Below are 16,034 nucleotides of genomic sequence, written 5' to 3'. Positions count from 1 at the left end.
GTGGGTGCCTGGAACTGGGTTGCCGGGGAAGGTAGTGGAAGCGGATACCGTCGTGACTTTTAAGGGGCGTCTTGACAAGTACATGAATTGGAGGGAACAGAGGGATATGGTCCCCAAAAGGGTAGAGGGTTTTAGTTAAGTTGGGCAGCGTGGTCGGTGCAGGATTGGAAGGACGAAGGGCCTGTTCCTATGCAGTTTGTTAAACTGATTCTTTTTCCGAAATCCCGGCTGTGCCCAAATTCACCATTATTTTCTCAGTGTTCAGTTATTACATCATTTGTTATAGATCCTAGCATTTTCCTTCGGACTAATGTCAGACTAACAAGTTTTTCATTCTCCATATTCTCTCTCCCTTCTTTCTTAAACATCGGAGTTACATTTGCACCTTCCAATCTGCAGGAACAATTCCAGAGTCTGTAGAATTTCGAAAGATAACCACCAATGCATCAACTTTCTCTACAGTCACTACTTTCAGCATCTTAGAAAGAGACCACCAGGTCTGGGGAAATTTATCTACTTCAAATCTCATTCATTTCTCTGTTTCTACTATTCTTTGAAGCATAAAAGCATCTTGTTGTTCCTCATTAATGCCAGTCACCTAATTCTCCATTATTTATGGAAGGTTTTTAATGAATGGTGATCATTGGCATTTGGACAGATTTTTGAGAAAGTCTGTGTGTTCTGCCTTGGTCATGTCATCTAACATGAGGTTTGAGGAGTGTGTGAGACCAGTGCCTGGAGCTGTGAGGTAGCAGCTGAACCAATGCACCACTGTGCGTTGTGTTTCTTTCAAATTATGGAATCTTATGGCTTTATCCTCTTAGTGAGTAATTAGGATTTCCTTTTAATTCATGGTTATCTCATTCATTATTCATGTATAAGATATATAGTATTAACTGTTTTTTTTGTTGACTCTTTAACAGAAAAAATTATTCCTCACTTCCCCACTTACTCTAATTCAGGGTCCTGGCGAGTCAGAGACAATGCCGACAGGCACAGGGTGTTAAGACACCAATCCATCACAGGGCACACACTCACACACAAAAATTAAAGGGGCAATTTAACATTGCCAATCCACCTAATCCACACATCATTGATGTGGGGAGGAAACGGGAGCACCCGGAGGAAACCCATGCAGACACAGGGAGAACGTGCAAACCTCAACACAGACAGTGACCCAAGGTTGGAATTGAACCCATGTCTCTGGAGCTGTGAGGCAGCATTGCCAACCATTATGCCCTGACGCTGTCTCAAAAACTTTTCTATTTCTTTCAAATTATTGAATCTCATGGCTTTATACCCTTCTTCAGTAACTGGGATTTCAAATTTGCTCTGTGCACCAAAAAAAACGTTGATTGTTCCTATTCTGAACATAACCGAATATGGAGCCTCATCCAATATTGTAACAAATTTGGGGTCTGGTCTGATATCGCACTGAGAAACTCAAAACTTTAGTGTAGAGAGGGATCTGGATGTCCTGGTGTAAAAATCACAAAACGTTAGTCTGCATTTACAGGAAGTAATTAGGAATATAAATGGAATGTTAGTGTTTATTGTAAGGACAATCAAATATAAAAAATTGTTCCTGCAAGCATACAGGGCCTTAGTGAGGCTGCATTTGGAGGAATGTGCAATATTTTGATCGCCTTACGTAAGATCATGAGATCATAAGACAAAAGTAGGCCATTTGGCTCATTGAGTCTGCTCTGCCATTCAATGAGATCAGGACTGGTCTGATGTGACAATCCTCCAACTCCATTTTCCCACCTTATTTCCATAACCCTGATTCCATTACTGATTGAAAATCTGTCTCTCTCAGCCCCAAAGGTATGTTCCAGTCTTTACACCTCTCTGCCATGAAGATATCCAAGAATTCACTACTCTGAGAGAAGAAATTCCTTCTCATCTCTGTCTTAAATGGATAAGCCTTTGCTCTGAGAATATGCCCTTTGGTCGTGGACTCTCCCACAAGGGGAAATGAACTATCAGCATCCAAGCTGTCAAGCCCCCTGAGAATCCTATATGTATCAATAAGGTCACCTCTCAGTCTTCTCAACTCCAACGAAGACAGGCCCAACCTACTTAGCCTCGATTGATAAAAATATCCTGCCATATTTGGAATCAATCAAATTAACTTTCTCTGGACTACTTTTAATGGTGGCATGTCTTTTCTGAGTTGAGGGGATGAAAACAGTATTCCAGGTGTGGTCGAACTAGTCACTTGTACAGTTCTAGCAAGACCTTCCTATTTTCATACTCCATTCCCTTTTCAATTAAGGTCAATATTCCATTTGTCTTCCCTAACACTTGCTGAGCTTGCATGCCAGCTTTTTTGTGATTTATGCACAAGGATCCCAAATCCCTCTGTGCTGCAGCTTTCTGCAGTCTTTCTCTATTTCAATAATATCCAGCTCCTTTATTCTTCCCACTAATCCGCATAACTTCACTGCATAATTTTCCTGCATTATTTTTCATCTGCCAAGCTTTCACCCACACACCTAATTTTTTTTATCCCTGTCATCCTCAGCACTTGCCTTCCCACCTATGTTTGTGTCATCTCAAATTTAGCAGTAGTACATTCATAAGAACATAAGAACATAAGAAATAGGAGCAGAAGTAGGCCATCTAGTCCCTCGAGCCTGCCCCACCATTCAATAAGATCATGGCTGACCTGTCGTGTCTCAGTTCCACATTCCCGCCCTCTCCCCATAACCCTTAATCCCCTTGCCTATCAAAAACCTATCAACCCGCATCTTAAAAATATTTAGCAAGGCAGCCTCCACCACCTCAACGGGCAGAGAATTCCAGAGATTCACCACCCTTTGAGTGAAGAAGTTCCTCCTCAACTCTGTTCTAAACCGCCCCCCCTTTATCTTGAGGCTATGCCCCCTAGTCCTACTATCCTTTCTGAGCAGGAAGAGCCTCTCCACCTCTATCCTATCCATCCCATTCATCATCTTATATGTCTCAATGAGATCCCCCCTCATTCTTCTAAACTCTAACGAGTACAAGCCTAGTTTATTCAGCCTCTCCTCATAGTTCAACCCCCTCAACTCCGGTATCAGCCTAGTAAACCTCCTCTGCACTCCCTCCAAGGCCAAAATATCCTTGCGTAAGTGTGGCGACCAAAACTGCACACAGTACTCCAGCTGCGGCCTCACCAGTGCCCTATACAGCTGCAGCAAGACCTCCCTTCTTTTATATTCAATCCCCCTTGCTATGAAGGCCAGCATCCCATTCGCCTTCCTGACCACCTGCTGCACCTGCAAGCTGGGTTTTTGCGACTCATGCACAAGGACCCCGAGGTCCCTCTGCACCGTCGCCTGCTGCAGTTTTTCGCCACGTAAGTAATAGTCCTTCCTACCATTCTTCCTACCAAAGTGGACCACCTCACACTTGCCAACATTAAATTCCATTTGCCATTTCCTGGCCCATTCGCCCAGCCTATCTAGATCCTTCTGCAGACTCTCCACACCCTCCGCACAATTTGCCGTTCCCCCAATCTTGGTGTCATCCGCAAATTTCGACACCCTACACTCGGTTCCCTCCTCCAGATCATCAATATAAATGGTAAAAAGCTGAGGCCCCAGCACCGACCGCTGGGGCACTCCACTAGTCACCATCCGCCAATCCGAATAGCACCCGTTGACCCCCACTCTCTGCCTCCTATTTGACAACCAATCCTCTATCCACGCTAACACCCTACCCCCAACTCCAAGTCCCCTGACCTTCTGCAATAACCTCTTATGAGGTACTTTGTCAAACGCGGTGCTCCCAGAGCAGGAGATTCAGGTTCGAATCTTGGTCAGGCTGCTTTTCAGCAGTAACATTCGGACGGCATGAAAGAAACTCTGTGACCTCTCTCAGGTGGACCCACCCCACCCCCTCCTTCTGCTGCTCATTCCTTCCTTAAAAGGGGCAACACCTGTGAGTAAAACACTTTGTTTGGCATCGCTTCTCGGCCTTTTGGCTAAGATCAAGTGCCGTATTTGTTCTTACCAGTTTAATATCTGATACGTCCCGCATCTGGGAACCATATATTAAGTTGATTTTTGGAGCAGGGAGATGGAAGAGGGGCTTGCTCCGTTCACTTCACGTATCGACCGGTAACTTCAAAAACAGCTCTTCCACCTTTATCTGTCGGGAAAAAAGATACAACAATCTGAGATCACAACCAACCGACTCAAGAACAGCTCTTCCCTGATGCCATCAAAGATTTGAATGGGACTTACCTTGCATGAAGTTGAGCTTTCTCCACACCCTAGATCTGATGTAACATGACATTCTGCACTCTCTCCGCTCCTTTTCTGTGAACGGTATGCATTTTGTGTTTCGTGCGCAAGAAAGAATACTTTTTACTGGATGCTAATACATGTGACAATAATGGACCAAATCAAATCAAAAACTCACTGCCGATGTGCCGAGTTCCGTCCCCGAATCCCATCTGAGTGACAGGACAGCCAACCAATCCGCTTCGGGGATCTGTAGAAACCCGCCCCACAAGCTCTGACTGACAGCGGTCTTCACTAATTACAGTTCAGAAAACCAGGAGACAGCTATTTCCCGCACAGAGGGACGAGAGATGCAGCCAATCACCTCCAATTTCCGCAAACCCCTCTCCCTTCAGATGAGTGACAGGCGCTCCGGTCACTCCACCTCCCCAATTGGCAGAGGCCCCGACCCCGTGACTCTGAATGACAGCGGGTAGGGCGATTCGGCTTCCGAGATAACAGGAATCCCGCCTTTCTCAGTCTGAGTGACAGCAGCGCTGACCAATCGGCCTCCTCATGCCGCGGATCGGCTCCCTGAAGTCACTCTGACCAGTCGGCTTCCCCACTGCTCGGAAACCCGCCCCATAATCTGAATGAAAGACACAACAACCATTCGTCTTACGGAACACTTGAAATCCCGCCTCTCTCACGATGACTGACAGGCAGTTTGACCAATCGCCCTTCAGATTCCCCAAAAATCGGTGTTCAGGCTCTGAATGATAGGATCGCGAACCAATCGCCTTCTAAACTTCATGAACCCCGCTTCCCTCAGTCTCAGTGACCGGGCCCATTCCGATTCCAAGATCGCCCGCTTCTTCTCTGATTGACAGTTATAGCGACCAATCGACAGTCCCTCCCCGAACCGCCCCCTCAATGTAAATGACAGCCACACTGACCCATCGGCTTGTCGAGTCCCCGGGAACCCGCCTCCCTCGCTCAGAGTGACAGGAGCACCGACCAATCGACTTCTCCATTCCCCGGAATCCCGCCTCCCTCACTCAGTGACAGACCCAAACAACATGTTGAGTTTCTGCTTCTTGGATTTAATGATGAGCTGTGGAATCTTTGAGAAAAACTGTTTCTATTCCAGCGGTTCACAGATTGTTTTGTTTGAAGAATCATTTTAGAAATGTAATCATGGAGCCCCCAGTGTAAATTATAATTCTATATAATAACCACAATACGAACCGGTTCCATCAGTTTACAGCTGGCAGGAGGCAGGGAGACGGTGTGAAATTATGGGATGGATCTGTTAGCGGCCTTTAATCCCGCAGATTGTCAGCGGCTCCGAGTTTTTCCCGTCGATATTCCATCTCGGACTGTTCCATCTCTCACTGAAAGTGTGGGTGAAAGTGTGGAGATGGGACACGTTGTCCGCATTGTAAAATGACACCTGTCCACCCTCACAGTCCAGGAAAACTCCGATCTTCCAGGAATTCACATTCGAAGTTGTGGTGGAGGGGTGGGGGGGTGGGGGAGGTGGAGGGCGGTGGTGGAGGTGGGGGGCGCTGGTGAGGGGGAGGTGAGGACAAAATAACCCCTTCCATACTCCAGTCCCACAGCCCAGAATCCGGACTCAGGGCTCAGGTCGATTCCTCCTTTCCTGTTCACAGACTCTCGGGCCACTCCCACAATCCACTGTCTTCACCCCCACCTCCACCTCCCACTAATGTCTCCCTAATGTGAATCTCTCTGATCCCAGGATATATTCGAGGGTTCAAATCTTTCCAGGTTGTCTCCGAGTCTCACACTGGTCCAGTCCTCAGTTAGGATGAACCAGGGCTTCGCTGTCTTCGGATCCAGAGTGAGAAAGGCTGGAGCTGGGGGAATTTTAAAATAACACACTCAGTGATTTAGAAAAAGGGTGTGGGGAGAGGAGGAAGTGTGAGAAATGAGGAAGAGAGGTTTTGAGGGGGAGAAGAGAGGAAATGAGAGGGAGGGGAGCATGAGGCCAGGAATGGTGAGCGGTGGAAGGGAGAGAAACGTGGAGAGAACAGAAGGGAGAGGCAAGGAAGTGTCGAGAGGGGGTTGACAGGATTATAGGGAGGGGGAAAGAGAAGGAGGTAGAATGGTGCAGTTGAGATAAGAGAAAACAGCTCAGCAGTGAAAGGGAGTGAAGGGAGCTAGAGTGTAAAGAGGGAAATGGAGAGCAGGATGAGGGGGAGGTCAGATGCGATTGGGAATGCTTGTTTGTGGAAGCAAGAGAAACAATGAGATGAGATTGGGGTAGTGGGTGAGAACCACAGGGCAGTATATAGAGAGCAACTGAGTGGCAGATAGTGTCGGATGTTGTGACATAATAAGATGGGAGGTACACGGTTTGGCATGGCAGGGAGAGTGGAAGAGTGTGCATAAGAGAGAGAGTAGGAGGGTGAACACAAAAGCGGAAGACTGTAAGAAAGAAGGGCAAGTGGTGCGAACAGGACCTTGGGAGGAACAACATGATGGTGTATGAGAGAGAGAGAGTGCGAGAGAGGAGAAAATGTGTAAAAGAGGACCGGAAAGAAATAGGACAGGGAAAAATGTGGTGGAGAGGGAAACAATAGAAAGAGAGATGGGATGGTGAAGGGAAGAGGTATAGTTGTATGATGAGGAAAGGGGAAAGGATAGTATGCAAAGGTAGAAAGAGAGCAGGGGGGAACTAAGAGCGAGTGTGTGGAGACTCGGGATAGAGAATGGGAAGAACAGATTCTTGCAAGTTAGGGTGAGGGAGTGATTGTGGAGAATGGGATAGAGAGATTGAGGTAAGAAAGAGAGAGGAAGCTAAATCGGGCAAGAGAAGGGCATATTGAGAGGTGAGAGCCGGGGGGAAAATAAGACAGCATAGGTGTAGGGAAGGATGGGTGGAGAAGAGGGAGAGAGGTGAGTAGAAGGAAGTGAGAGAAAGCGAGTGGATCGAGGGGTGGTGGGGAGTTAGAATTTAAGAGAGGGAAGACAGATAGTGAGAAAGAGAGTAAGGGGGAAAGGACAAGGTTGAGGAGTGAGGGAACAAAGAAGGAGGAGAGAAAGCTGCAGGGAGATCGGGTGGGAGCGATATTTCCATGAAGCAGCATGTAGATGTCACCGCACAGGTTGTACACAATGTGAGCCTGTAAGATGCCAAATAATATTTAAATTACAGGAACACAAACATTAGGAACAGGAGTAGGCCATTCAGTCCCTCCAGGCTGCTTCTGTTGGGGACAGAAGTGGGCAAATGGGCTCATACTAACAGGGATATTTCAGACATCTGTAAGGACACAATCAGCATGAGAGGCTAAGTACCTAATTAAGAAGGAGGACCTCAAAGGTAATAATCTCTGGATGATTACCTGAGCTGCAAATTGGCAGAGGGAATTGCAGATTGCAGAGATGGATGTTCAAAGTCTGGTGTGGGAGGAGTGCCTCTCGATCATGGGCATTGTACCAGTTTTGGGGATGGTAAGGTTGTATTGTTTGAATGATCTACACCTAAACTATGCTGAGATGAGTGTTCTTGCAATTCACTTAACAAGGGAAGTAAAGAGGGCATCAAACTAAACATAGAGAGAGAGGGATCAACCTTGAGTAGTTGTGACAAATCCAGAGGTAGATTCAAGGCAAGAAAATCCCTAAAGGATGATCCACCATCTGTGGTTAACGAAAGAAGTTAAAGCGAACATTAAATTTAAGGAAAAATCATATAACTGTGGGAAGATGAATCGCAACTCAGATGACTGAACAGAATGTATAGAAAGGCAGAGATCCAGCCCTTGCAATTGTGTAGCAGCTTCAAAGTAGATAGCCAGTGTACTCACATAGGCAAAAATCTCACACCTGAAGACTCAGTGCAAACTTGATCTTCCATCGGATTGCGATGTCCCACTCAGAGGAACAGAATATTCTAATCACTGATCTTAATCGACCACTGGAAATTCCCATCAGAAATTAGGTAAGCAGTTTGTTCCCTCTGTTTCTTGCCCAATATTTACACTGAAACAAGATCATCAAACTTCATCATTATGCTGTTTCTGGGAGCTTGCAATTTGGAAATTGTTTTTTACATTTCCTGCATTACAGCAGTGATTGTTCCGCAAACATATTCACTGGTTCTGAAGGAATTTGCGTCACACTGTGGGAATGAAGGCAGTTTTTAATGATTTCTCTGTGACCAGCAGGTGACTTGTCTTTCTCACTGCTGCTCGACTCTCCTTGCTCTCTCTCATCCCCACTGAATATTCATACATCCCACGGCCCCGAGTCACCAGAGTTAGGAGGAGGACTTCTTCTCTCCTGCTCCCTCCTCAGGAGCCACGGAATATTATCCCACACTGCAAACCAGAGGGAAACTGGACTATGATATTGTTCTTAAAATCAGTTCTGAAAATGGATTGGGTCTCTGATCAAATTCACAGACTGAGCGCTGGGTTCACTGGATCACTACCTCACTGGAGTCACTCAAAAACTCAACCTCACTCAATCCAAACTGCCTTGTCACCCTCCCTATTCTAGATTTAAAGCTACACCTACTTCGATCTAGACTCTGGATGTTTGCAATCTCCCTTTCATTCTGAACCATGAATATTTCAGTAAGATCACCACACTCCCTCCTTTCTCCAGCACAGGCTCGCAGTTTCTACAGCCCCCTCCTCTTGATTAATGAGTCGAATTCCACCAAACAGAATATCTGCCGTTTAACATTTGCTCTCTAATATCTTTACGTCTTCCTGATAAACGATGATAAAAACTACTTCCGAGAATGACAGACGAGACGAGACAGATCCCTTCACAGCTTTGACACACAGTGCTGATGGCTTGAGACACTTACCCAGAGGAACCACAGAAAGAGAAATATGAAAGAGAAACCTCGGACATCCCTCCTATATCTCCCACCATGAACCTTATAGTTATGCCCCCTAATAACAGCTACATCCACCTGAGGAAATAGTCTCCGAACGTCCACCGTATCTATTTCCCTCATCATCTTATAAACCTTTCGTAAGTCGCCTCTCATCCTCCTCCACTCTGAAGAGAAAAGTCCTAGCTCCCTCAACCTTTCCTCATAAGTTTTACCCTCCAAAACAGGCAGCATCCCAGTATATCTCCTCTGCACTCTCTCTAATGCTTCCACATCCTTCTTATAGTGAGGTGACCAGAACTGCACACAATAATCCAAGTGTGGTCTCACCAAGGTCCTGTATAGTTGCAGCATAACCCCACTACTCTTAAACTCAACCACACCGCCCCCCCACCCCCTGCTATAAATAAACACTAACACACTATAGACATTCTTTATGACTCTATCCACTTGAGTGGCAACCTTCAGAGATCTGTGGATATGAACCCCAAGATCTCTTTGTTCATTCACATTCCTCAGAATCATGTCGTTGACCTTATAAGCCACATTCAAATTGGATCTACCAAAACAAATCACCTTGCACTTATCAGGGTTAAACGTCATCTGCCGTTTTCTTCGGCCCAGCTCTGCATCCTATCAATGTCTCTTTGCAGCCGACAACAGCCTTCCACCTCATCCACTACCCCACCAATCTTGGTGTCATCAGCAAATTTACTGACCTAACCTTTAGCCCCCTCCTCCAACTCATTGATAAAAATCACAAATAGCAGAGGATTCAGCACTGATCCATGTGGTATACCGGTGGTAACTGGCTTCCAGTCTGAAACTTTTCCATCCACCACCACCCTCTGTCTTCTATGACATAGCCAGTTACTTCTCCAAATGGCCAAATTTCCCTCTATCCCACACCTCCTTACTTTCTTCATGAGCCGACCATGGGGAACCTTATCAAACACCTTACTAAAATCCATGCATACAACATCAACTGCTCTACCTCCGTCCACACATTAATTACCTCCTCAAAGTATTCAATCAAATTTGTGAGCCAAGACTTACCCTTCACGAATCCGTGGTGACTATACTAGATTAAGCTGCATCTTTCCAAATGGTCATAAATCCTATCCCTCGGGACCTTTTCCATTAACTTACCAACCACCAAAGTAAGACTAACCGGCCTATAATTATCAGGGTCATTCCTATTACCTTTCTTGAACAGAGGAACAATATTTGCCACTCTCCAGCCCTCTGGCACTATCCCCATGGATATTGAGGACCCAGAGATCAAAGCCAAAGTCTAGGCAATCTCATCCCTTGCCTCTCACAGAATCCTAGGATATATCCCATCTGGCCCAGGGGATTTATTGACCCTCAGGTTTTTCAAAATTGCGAATACATCTTCCCTCAGAACATCTACCTCCTCCAGCCTATCAGCCTGTATCATACTCTCATCCTCAAAAAACATGGTCCCTTTCCTTGGTGAACATTGAAGAAAAGTATTAGTTCATCGCCTCTGCTATCTCTTCTGACTCCATGGCCAGCCCTAACCTCGTCCTGGTCATTCTTTTATTTCTCACATAAGAGTAAAAAGCTTTGGGGTTTTCCTTGATCTGCTCCACCAAGAACTTCTCATGCCTCCTCCTGGCTCCCCTAAGCCCTTTTTTAAAACTCATTCCTTCCTACCTTGTAACCCTCAAGCGACCCAAATGAACCTTGTTTTCTCACCCTTACATTCGCTTCCTTTTTCATCTTGAGAGGGCATTCAACCTCTTTCGTGAACCATGGTTCCCTCATTCGGCCATTTTCTCCCTGCCTGACAGGGACACAACTATCAAGGACACGCAGTATTTGTTCCTTGAACAAGCTCCACTTTTCATTTGTGCCTTTCCCTGACAGTTTCTGTTCCCATCTTATGCTCCCTAATTCTTGCCTAATCGCATCATAATTACCCCTCCTTCAATTATAAACGTTGTTCTGCCGTATGGCCCTATCCCTCTCCATTGCAATAATGAAAGACACCGAATTCCGGTCACTATCTCCAAAGTCCTCTCCCACAAACAAATCTAACACTTGGTCCGGTTCGTTACCCAGTACCAAGTCCAATGTGGCCCCACCACTTGTCGGCCTATCCACATATTGTGACAGGAAACTCTCCTGCACACACTGTCGAAAAACTGTCCCATCCGAACTATTCGACCTATAAAGGCTCCAATCAATATTTGGAAAGTTAAAGTCACCCACGACAACTACACCGTGACCTCCACACCTATCCATAATCTGTTTTGCAAGTTCTTCCTCCGCTTCTCTATTGATATTTGGGGGCCTACAGAAAACTCCTAAAAACGTGACCACTCATTTCCGATTTCCAACTTCAGTCCACATTACCTCAGGAGGCAGATTCCCCTCGAACTGCCTTTCAGCAGCCGCTAAACTATACTCGATTAACAATGCTATTCCTCCACCTCTTTTACCACCTTCCCGACTCTTACTGAAACATCTATACACGGAACTTCCAACAACCATTCCTGTCCCTGTTCTTACCATGTCTCCGTCATAGCCACAACATCGCAGTCCCAAGTACCAATCTACACTCCAAGTTCACCTATCTTATTCCGGGTGCTCCTTGCAATGAAGTAGACACACTTCAACCCACCTTCCTGGCTGCCTGTACACTCGTGCGACATTGATACCCTCCTCAGTACCTCACTACACTCAACACTGGCTTCTGGACTACAGCTCGTTTTCCCATCCCCCTGACAAATTAGTTTAAATCCCTTCCGAAGAGCCGTGGCAAATTCCCACCCAGGATATTGGTGCCCCTCTGGTTCAGGTGCAAACCGTCCTGTTTGTACAGGTCTCACCTTCCCCAGAATGTGCTCCAATTATCCATGTAACTGAAACCGTCCCCCCTACACCATCCCTGTAGCCACGTGTTTATCTGCACTCTCTCCCTGTTCCTCAACTTGGTAGCACGTGGCACTGGCAACAAACCAGAGGCGACAACATGGTTTGTCCTGACTCTCTGCTTCCACCCTAGCTCCCTAAATTCCTGTTTTAAATCCCCGTCCCTTCTCTTACAAAGTCGTTGTTACTGATATGTACCATGAGTTGTGAACTGTTCCCCCTCCCCCTTAAGGATCCTGAAAACACGGTCCGAGAAGTCACGGACCCTGGCACCCAGGAGGCAACATACCATCCATGAGTCTCTTTCGTTGCCACAGAACCTTCTATCTGTACCTCTAACTTTCGAGTCCCCAATAACTATTGCTCTCCTGCTCCCCGCACCGCACCCCCCACCCCTCTTCCCTTCTGAGCCACAGGGACGGACTCAGTGCTGAAGATCCGGTCACCGCGGCTTACCACTGGTAGATCGTCCCCCTCAACAGTATCCAAAGCAGTAGACTTGTTGCCGAGGGGAAAGACCACAGGGTATCCCTGTACTGACTGCTTCCTCCCAGCCCCTCTCACTGTCACCCATCTATCTTCATTCTTCGGAGTAACTCCATCTCTCCTATCCTGGCGCGAATCCAGCACGGAAAACCACAGGCTGTGAAGTTTGGCGATGGATCAGATTCATTAACAGGCAGGTAGAGGCAGAGAGATCAATGTGGATTGGAAATCAATGTTTTGTTTTATTGCAGAGATATTGTCTGTGATTCTGGTGTAAAATGTTTCATATATCTGACAGTATTGAACATTGGGTTTTATTGTTACTGCCTGGGTTTTAAACAGCTCCTGTGTGGAGAACAGGAAAGAGAATCTGTCCTGGGGGACATGGGCACCCCTTACACAGCCCAGCGGAATTTACTAACATTCATTTCAACACAGAGAAAATCTGGGAAGTTATTGAAATTGGAATTTCTGTCATTCTGAGCGGATTAAATTCTCCTCAGTTTTGGAAAATGCCTTCACCCTCGGCAGCACCACGGAGAGTTCTGCCATCATCGTTAAAATCTGAGCGAGGACTTTCGGCAGTCAAATCATGAAGTAATTTTTCACATCAAAGTGTCGGAGAAATGTGGAATTCTCCCTCATCTAGGGATAGATATTGGGAATATTGTGATCTTCCAGGGTATCAAGTTGAGGTGCTCAGTGGAATATACTGACTTTAATTTCAACTCAAGGAAAAGGTGGAAATTTCTTTCATTTGTGGCAACTCGACGCTCCTGTCCTTGTCAGTAATTAATTCATTGCGGGTGCAGTACGTTTCTGGAATGAGTTGAGATTCTGCGTGAATTCAATTTTTCACTGTTACAGAAGTGCACCGCTGCCACCTGCTGACAAAACTCATTCCACCAGGTAAACGCAAAACAACAGCCAGGATTTATCACTCCCTCCTTTGGCTCCGGGTACTGGGCATGTTCATATCATCAGCAATGTTTCCAAAGGATGGAAGGTGCCCATTGGGCAGGGGCCGGATTCACTTGGAGACAGAGGAGACAGTTTCAAGTGACGCTGGAAATCCTCTGACAACATCGGTCACCAAATGCAATTATGTATTAAAGATAGTCCACCAGTCAGGAATGTGATGGAATACGCTCCACTTTCTTGGTTGAATGCAGCTCCAAAAACACTCCATAATACCATCCAGGACAAAACAGACACTAGACTGGCACCTCATCCACAAACAGTCACTCATCCACCATCAGTGCACCTTCGCAGCAGTGTGTACCATCTACAAGAAGCGCTGCAGAAATTCACCAAGGCTCCTTCAGCAACACCTTCCAATCCCATGACGACTACCATCTTGAAGGACAAGTGCAGCAGACACATGGGAAAACTACCTGCTGGAGGTTCCTCTCCAAATCACTCAACATCCTGACTTGGAAATGCATCGCAGTTCCTTCACTTTCACTTGATGGAAATCATATCCTGGAACCCCCTTCCGAACAACACAGGGGTGTACCTCGCCTTCAGGGACTTCAGCCGTTCAAGAAGGCAGCACACGACTTTCTCAAGGGGTGTGAGGGATTAAAAATAAATACTGGTCTAAACAGAGACGTCCACATCCTATTAATCAATTAAAAATATCGGCTGCCAACAGCGGTGGTGGAGGTGGAATCAATAGGTTCTTCCTGACGTGGGGAGAATGTACAGACTCCACACAGACAATGACTTGAGGCCAGAATCGAACCCGGGTCCCTGGCGCTATGAGACAGCAATGCTTACCACTGTATCACCGTGCCGCCATGGTTGAGAGCTTCAAGTTTCCAGGTGTCCAGATTATCAACAACTTGTCCTGGTCCCTCCATGTTGCGCTATGGTTTAGGAAACCCACCAACACCGCTACTTTCTCAGGAGGTGAAGGAAATTTGGCACATCTGCTGCAATTCTCAGCAATTTTTACAGATGCACCATAGCACCTTTTCCTGATATATCACAGCTTGGTAGGGCTCCTGCTCTGACCAAGACTGCAAGTAAATACAAAGGGTTGTGAAAGTGGCCCAATCCATCGTGCAAACCACCCTCCTATCCATTGACTCTTCCCCTGCCTCAGAAAAGCAGCCAGCATAATTAAGGACCCCAGACATTCTCTCCTCCACCTTTATCTGTCAGGAAACAGGTACAAAAGTCTGAGGTCACACACCAACGGACTCAAGAACAGCTTCTTCCCTGCTGCCATCAGACTTTTGAAAGGACTTACCTTATATTAAGTTGCGCTCCACACCCTAGCTATGACTGTAACACTACATTGTGCACTCGCTCCTTTCCTTCTCTACGAGCAGTATGCTTTGTCTGTATAGCACACAATAAACAATACTTTTCTTTGTATACTAACACATGTGACAATAATAAATCAAATCAGTATCAAAATCGCTAAAGCAGCCTGTTGGCAAGGGGTTGAGAAAGGTGTACACTCTGCTCGGTTATAACCCGAAAGAACTCCCCAGAAGAAGGGTGTATGGGAACACCAACACTTGAAAGTTCCCTCCCAAGCCACCCAGCATCCAGATTTGGAAATATATCAATGTTCCTTCACTGCCCGAGAAGTCAAAATTCTGTAGCTCCCTCCCTAGCAGCGCTGTGGATGTACGGACACAGAAAGAAGTCTCACAATACCAGCTTAAAGTCCAACAGGTTTATTTGTCGCAAATGCAACAAGCTTTCGGAATAGGCTGTTCCTTCGTCAGGTGGGTGGGAGTTCCACACTGGCGGGTGTACCTACACTGCAGGGAGGGCAGCGATAGAGGCGGGGCGTAGAGGGAAGGGGCAGATGGTGAGGGGAATGGGGCGAGGGAGAGGGGGAACGCAATGAAGCGGAGGGCGAACGGGGCGAGGGGGATCCCCGGCACTGAGGGACAAGAGATGCAGCCAATCACCTCCAAAGTTCCGCAAACCCGCCTCCCTTCAGATGAGTGACAGGCGCTCCGGCCAATCCTGCTCCCCAATTGGCAACGCCCCTGGAACGCTGCGTGTCAGCGGATAAGGCCAATCCGTTTCCGGTTTCCCTGATACCTCGCCTCTCTCAATCTGAGTGACAGAGGCTCTGGCCAATCGCCCTTCACCTTCCGGGACGGCCTCCTTTTATGTCATAAGTCATACTGACCAATCGGCTTCCCTAATGCGCGGAAACCCGCCTCTTAATCTGAATGAATGACACAACAACCAATTGATTTACGGACCACGCGGAAACCCGCCTCCCTCATGATGACTGACAGGCAGTTGAACCAATCGCGTTTCAGACTCTCCAAAAATCGGTGTTCAGGCGCAGAGCGACAGGGGCGCGAACCAATCGCCTTCTAAGCTTCATGAACCCCGCCTCCTCAGTCTCTGTGACCGGAGTCTTCCCGGTGTCAAGAGCACCCACTTCTTCTCTGATTGACAGTTATAGCGACCAATCGACAGTCCCTCCCGTGTTAATGACATCCACCTTGACCAATCGGCTTCTCCATTCCCCGGAATCCCGCCTCCCTCACTCAGTGACAGACACAAACAACATGTTGAGTTTC

General features: G+C 46.8%; 1 protein-coding gene and 1 pseudogene across 1 annotated transcript in view; both read left to right on the top strand.

The window, feature by feature from the left end:
• Positions 1 to 16,034, top strand: part of LOC145335765 (E3 ubiquitin-protein ligase TRIM39-like) — a 56,884-nt gene that overhangs the window by 11,327 nt on the left and 29,523 nt on the right. The gene's annotated exons all lie outside the window — the stretch shown is intronic.
• LOC145335768 (U2 spliceosomal RNA) lies at positions 3,951 to 4,117 on the top strand (annotated as a pseudogene).

This window comes from Carcharhinus amblyrhynchos, unplaced genomic scaffold (genome assembly GCF_965287045.1).
Source record: "Carcharhinus amblyrhynchos unplaced genomic scaffold, sCarAmb.v2.hapA scaffold_40, whole genome shotgun sequence".
NCBI classification, from domain to species: Eukaryota; Metazoa; Chordata; class Chondrichthyes; order Carcharhiniformes; family Carcharhinidae; genus Carcharhinus; species Carcharhinus amblyrhynchos.
Note: the sequence above shows the minus strand (reverse complement) of the source record. Positions and strands in the feature narration are given on the sequence as shown.